Raw genomic sequence first — 7,135 nt, forward strand, 5'->3', positions numbered from 1 at the left:
TACACTTACCTCACTGCCGATGTGTGAGACTCAACAGAATACGTACGTGTTGAATCTGTATTCACAGAGAGGACACAAAGTTACAAAGGCCAGGGCCCATGTTGTCCCAATTCGGGGTGCAATGGTAGAACGAGAGTCAACCAAAACCAAACCTTACATGAGATTTGTTAGTTGTTGTTGTTGTTGTCGCTTCCAGTAACTGGCCTGTCCTGACCCTAAGCTCTAGTTCTTTGAGGACACCAATCCATTTAGCTCCTTTGTCAGAGAATGAGAGGTCCTTTAAATCATCATCATACTCTTCGGCGGGCCCTGTGTGGGGCTCATGAGCTTATTGTGCTGGTTGACTAGATGGTTGGTTGCCATGATCTAAGTCTCTGAGGTCACTGGAATTTTGCTATTTTTTTACATTTCGGTCTACCCTTTTTGTGCTGTTTTCTTTTTTTCTCTTCTAGACTTAATCTGTCTCCTGCATCTGTCTACTGCTTTATCACTCCACCCTCTTCTGGATGTTGTTGGTGGTCCAGACCTGTGGCTGGAGAATCAAGGTCACACTGAAATATATGAGCACCTGAGAGACTTTGTAACGGGAAAAAAAGACTGGAGGAATTCATAGGCAGGGTCCTCTGAATTCATTCTCGCTTGCCCTCTCTCAATCTCTCGTTCTTTCACCTCATTCACTGGTCTTAAAATTCCAATCTCCTTAAAGAAATTCCTAATCCTTGCCCAACAACTCGCCTGACCGTACCGGATGACGAGAACCATGACTTTAAGTTCTTATGGGTCTTATGTTTTTTTTTTCTCTCTCCATCATAGGGTACATTTGAGGACTGTTGCCAAGTGGAAAAGCGGTCATTGCATTTTTATTAAGCCCAGTGTCCTTGTTTGCATATATTTACCTAAATGTTGATGGATGGCATGGGGCTTGACAAAACATAAACATAGTCAGATGACAACATGTATTTGACAAAAGATAATTAGCAAAAACATAAACAGCAATTATGGCCCTGTTACCCCCTCTTCCTGTAATAGTTGTAGCAGAAAAGGAGAAGGACGTAATCCGGAGGGTGTTCAGGGGTGCTGTTCTGCCGGTGTGTCTGCCACGTGGCCCGGCTCCAGGCCTGTGGTCTGTGCTTGGCGCCTGCAGTCTGGGTTCTGCGCTTATGCCTGCGCATCGAGGTGGGTTGTATGTGTGCGCTTCAGGGGTGCACGGTCATTTTGTGCTCTCTGGGACTGATTTGTGCACCTCAGGCTCGAGTGTGGGTGTTGCTCAGCGGGTTCTTGGCTTCTCTGTGGGTTGGGGGTTCTGTGGCTGTTGTGCAGTGTGCGCGGAGTGTTCTTGCGGTCTTGGAGTGTCTGTATGGCTGCTGGGCTTGTGGGTGACTGCGAGGCCTTTTTCGATACTTGGAGGCACTACTATATAATTCTGACCTGACAACAGAGCTAATTAGGACCAATCCTGTGCGCTCACGGGTGGACTGATCACACACACACACATACATGCACACACACACATAATAAAGAGTGGCTTTGCAGGGGGGAATTCCAACTCTACTTGCAGATGAATTCTATCTTGGATGCAATAGATACAAATACCCTATATTGTATGCCCATCCTGCTGACAGCACAGTTAATGATAAATAATATAACAATATATAAATGATAAAGACTGTCCTTTGATTATCTTGACAACCGTTCATCTGATCTACTTCATACTTGGCGAGTGTATTGCTGTGAGGGCTGAACAATTAATAAAATTCAACGTGCAGTTTAATAGAACCCAATTTTCAAAACATAAAGGCTGCGATTATTAAAAAAAATACAATAAGTGTTTTCATTTAAAACATTTTTTAGCTTTTTGGAATTTAATGAGCATAAAGCTCTCCCTGAGCACATGGAGCGGCGATCTGCATATGTGGACGTATGCGCGCAATATTTTTAGAAAAAATGTGTTTCTGCTGAAACACTGCATATTTTTTGAATGTCAAAGTTTATATACTGACTGTATCCGTTTTTGTGTTGGTCATACAAAGATTTATTATTTGTGTTTAGTGAAGTATTAAAGATAAACTTTAATAAAATAATTGCATACTAAATTGCAATATTGGTCTTAAAAAATTGCAGTTCCATTATTTTACCAAATCGTTCAGCCCTAATTGCTGGGAATCCAAGGATGTGCTGTTTCGAATTTGGTGCAATTTGGACACGCGACACGTGTAATATTAATGAACTTTCAATAAACGGAGGCTGGGCAGTTTGTGATCTGATTCATTTACCTATTAAAAAATAATTTGAAAAGAGCTTTACTTTTAAATGGCATAAACAATATTTGCACATTCGCTGTATGTCCTCATCTCCCATGTTTCTGTCTATATCGTATCTGTCTTATTCTCTTGAACAAACTCAAGGGCTCTCTCTCTCTCTCTCTCTCATCCCTACAAGAATTTGCTGGGGGTCTGCCTGTTGTCTCGTCAGGTGGAGGTGGCAGCCAGTCACAGGTGACAGTTACAGCAGTGATCACACACTGACGGCAAACCTCAAATGCTTCCCAATGCTGGCACGATATCACTGTTTGGTAACAACAGCGAAGGTGACAATGGACTTTGTCTGGCTCTAGACGCTTCCACAGAAGTTTAAAAAGCTCACTATGACAACTGAAACCTGCCTTGTAAACAAGCCCCATCAGGGCTAAATTACAGTATGCAAAAACGGAATGAGTGAATTTTTTTTAATTTGCAAACCACAAGGACTTCCTATTGACAATGTTACTTTTTTGTTTATGCAATTGTAAAGAGAATGCACAATATTTGTTGGAATCATGTCAAATTTGACATGTTTCCAGCAAATATTGAGTGTATACAACAAATATATTACTCATTAAAATCAAGCACCTACATTTTAATTTTATATTAAATGTTACTCATTAAAATGTAGTACCTACATTTTAATGAGTAATAACACCTTCCATATCACCTTTATGTAACAGTTCTATTTTATGGTTCAGGTAATTAATGGCCGTACAGTTTCACCCTTATATAACAGATTTATGACCTCATCCATTCCGTTCATCCGTTTTGAAGCAGCCTGTGCCTCCCTAATCAACAAAACATGCATATGACAATAAAGTGTTGATTCCATGAAAATCTTGGTATTCATCATTTGGCATTTATCTGAATTTACGATCAAAATGAATGCATGGTTGGACACACATTTATATTCCGCAAGGAAGTACGCTCATACAGTAGGCTAATTATGATTGTAGTTATTATATTATTATAGTTAATTTAATATATTTTAGTTTATATTACTATTTATTATGACTTACTTGTATTGTTATTTTATTATGAAATTGTTTATCACAATAATTTTGCTTAATCTTTTAGATTCCATAGTTACATGTTGTCATCCAAAATGGCAAGCTGAATTTCAAGTCAATTTGAGAAATGTTGCAACAAATAGAATTAAAATGTAGTGTGCGTCCATCAGCTAAGTTGCCGAAAATACCAAAATAAAATTGTCTACGCCATATATTTTATGTTTGAGTACAATGCCAATAAATGTCCCTTGTGTATCATGGCACTATTATAAGCTCATACTATACTATGATAGTAGCATAAAATAAGAAAAAAGGGACCATCAAATTGTAAACCACAATTATTTGTAAGACTGCTAAAATGGCATGGTTGTGACAGGCCTAATATAGCCATTACCAAAGTTTGCTCAAAGTGATTATACAACAATGTGTAAAGCACAATGTCGAACCTGACGGTTATAGTGTAAGTAAGTATTTGCTGTTATCGGAGCACTAAGCTCTCGAAGAGATGTACTAGATCTTCAGGGACCATGCAGATATATTGGCTGAGAATGACCTTCCTCTCTTCTTTGGTCTTGTTTTTGTCGTGCCTTATTTGCCCACCACCCTTCAGTCTGCATGTTCTTTACAGTGTTGACGTCCACTTATGCAAATCAACATGGACAAGCACACACATCTAGTTTAGGAAAAATTGGCGAAGTCATCTGGTTCACCTGAAGCAGATCAGAACCAGCTTTGCTTTTATCAGGGCACCTACAAGATCAAGGGACTCTGCATGTCTCATGAATCCCACGTTTCCCAGTATATGTACGTTTCTTTAACCTTTTTTAAGAAAGGTTTTGTGAACAATGGCCATTGTAAATATTGACTTGAGAGTCTATGTGGTGATTTGTACAATTCTCAAAAATAAATCAGGGTAATGAAGTGAATCAATATTACTTTTTTTTCTCTCATCCCTAGTGGGGAGACGAAAGGTGTTAGGAAATAGAGGGAGGGGAACTGTGTTTGGGGGTCTAGGGAGCGAGGCAGGGGGGTGTATTATTCTTTGTCTGTTTTTGGGTAGAGGCCGGGAGGTCAGCCACCCACCCACCCTCCCAACCTACCAACGACTCCACCACCCCCAGTCTCCCCCTTTCCCTCCTCCCTGCTTTGGCCGGTCTCCATGTGCCGGGCCTGGGGCCTTGGGAATGAATGGCGCCCGGGCGCTGCTCGGTCTTTGAAGCCAGCCAGGAATGCAAGGCCCTCTGTCTCTCTCTCACTCTCTCTGTCTTTCTGTTGTTCGGGCATCCAACAGCGCTAGCTGCTATCCGCAGCGGTGAGACATTCCCTCTGCTGCGTTCATTGTGCATCTGAGAACTGGACGTCAACTGGCTGACCAATCAGGGGCTTCTGTCGGGGCTGCCCGGACTCTGTGGGGGGAGGAAGGGACTCACTATAGAAGTCTTCTCTGTAATCTCTAGCTTGTTCTGGTTACTTGCGCTGGTCCCACTACGCTCTGGAGGAAGGAAGGGGGCGAAGGGATGTTCTACATGAGAAAGGGGAATTAAGTTGTGCATCCATGATTGCTATTAGAATTTGGCTGCGACACTGTTTCGCAGATTGGAAGTTGGATTTTTGTCTAAGTCATCAATTTCTGTCCAAGAATCTGGTGAGTTTTTCTCACGTTTGTTTCATTCTTTCTCATTCAGCCAGCTATGTCAAATCAGGCTATTTTACTGCTCTGTGCACAGACTTTTGGATGGTCCATTCTACTCTACTCCTGCTGTTTCCCTCGTTTCTTGTTATTGTGCGTGTGAGGGTATTTGTCTGGTCTAGTCTCTCTTCCCTCTCCTCTCTGTACATTTTGTAACTGCCTGTCCCCTAAATCACTTCCACTTCAAGACCCACCCCCCGCCCCGCCGTTTTGGAGCCCCCATCACTGTTCACACTCTGGAGAGAGAGCTGCACCGAAAAAACACACACATGCAAATCCGGATCAAAAGGGGCCCTCCAGAAACATGTGGAATCCCCTTTTTTTGTACTGTACTTGAAAGTTGCCTGGAGGATTTGTTTTTGTGTGTGTACAAAAGCAACGCGTGTGTGTGTGTGTGTGTGTGTGTGTGTGTGTGTGTGTGTGTGTGTGTGTGTGTGTGTGGGGAGGGGAGGAGGGTGTGTGGGTGTGTGTGTGTGTGTGTGTCATTAGATATTTGTAGTACTCTTTCAATTGTGTTTTATTTTGCTGTTGTTTTGTTTGGTTATATTTGAAACAAACTGGGGGAAACATGGGGAAGCGGGACTAAAAAATGTTGTGCCTAATGAAATGTCTTTGGAATTATTTTTTTTGTTTAGATTTCACAATTCATAATTTAAACAATGATATCCTTTGTATGTGTTCCCTGGGTTACAATGTCCTCTCTGTGTACTGATATGTTGATTTAACATCAGTGCTGTGAACATATACATGGACAGACACTTTGCCTCAGTGTTTGGCTTGTTTGACTCTTATGTGAGTTAAAGTTGATGGTTTGCTAGCACTTTTTCACAAGATAAAAGTTTCAGTGACTTATATTCATGACCTACCCCCACACACACACACACACACACACACACACACACACACACACACACACACACTTAGACAAAATACCTGATTTAATCATGCACAGCACTAAAAGTTATAACTACTCTAGTATAATTTAAGATTGAATTTGCATATCTAATTTATATTGAGTATTTTGTTTATTACAATATATATTTATATTGAGCATATGTAGCATACCATGCTATAAATAATATTTTCATCTGCTTACTTCAGACATACCACTTTTTTAATGAAGTGTCTGTCTGACCTAGCTTTTCATCTTACACTCCACATCAGCCTTTGAGTTTTTACCCCACAATAGATTCAACTAATATTCTTGTGCCCCCAGAGTGGTCACATACATTGCTAAAAGGCTTGGGTGGGGGGGACTTGCAAAGAAATATTCTCAGAGAACGGAATTCTCAACTTTCTGAGTCACAGTAATGTTTAATCCATTTTAACAACTGTCACATGACTTAATCCTCCAATACCTCTGCCAGGTCGATATGGAATTCCTGACATTTTTTAGTGTGTTTTCAACGTTTCATCGTGCACCGGCAATCTCAAGGTTTTTAATAAGAGGCCTTGGAGAGGTGCATACCGGGACATAGATGTGCATAGATGAGTTCCTTCAACAAGTGGTTAACTATCCAACTCTACAAAGTCAAGCCACACTTGCTCTGTTATCAGATAAAACTGAGGAATATAAGAATATTATGTCCCGTCCTTCTATAGTCATAAACCCAAATCTATAAAAGGTATTTTGCAGGTGTATACTACTAACGTGATGTGTTTATATTCCTAGATAGTATATATAATAAATCATCATATAGCACTTTAATTATGAGATTATATAGTAAATTGTCCAAAAGAAGTATCTGTTAACAGGGTCAACCACAAGCAAATAGGCTCTTTACCGAGAATCAAACCAAATAAGTTGAGATGGATTGGTAAAGGTTAAACTGCTTTTGGAGCCCGTTTCAACAAAGTTGAAATGTTTCCCTTGGTTTTGCCATCTATCAACCCCTCTTCTAAGCTGATTGGCTAGTAGCAGTATTTCAGTGTTGCGTAAAAGTCCTGCCTTGGAGTAAGAGAAGAGGACCAACTAGCCTGTCCATCATATTGTCAGAGGAACACAGAGGAAGCATTTTTTAGTTATGTATATCAAGTTAGTTTTCTAAATCCGAGCTTTCATTTTTTGGACATTTTGAAGTCATGTGATCTAAAAATAACACTTACACAATACTCACTTAATACTTTTCCTG

This window comes from Zeus faber, assembly GCF_960531495.2.
Source record: "Zeus faber genome assembly, chromosome: 14".
Classification (NCBI taxonomy): Eukaryota; Metazoa; Chordata; class Actinopteri; order Zeiformes; family Zeidae; genus Zeus; species Zeus faber.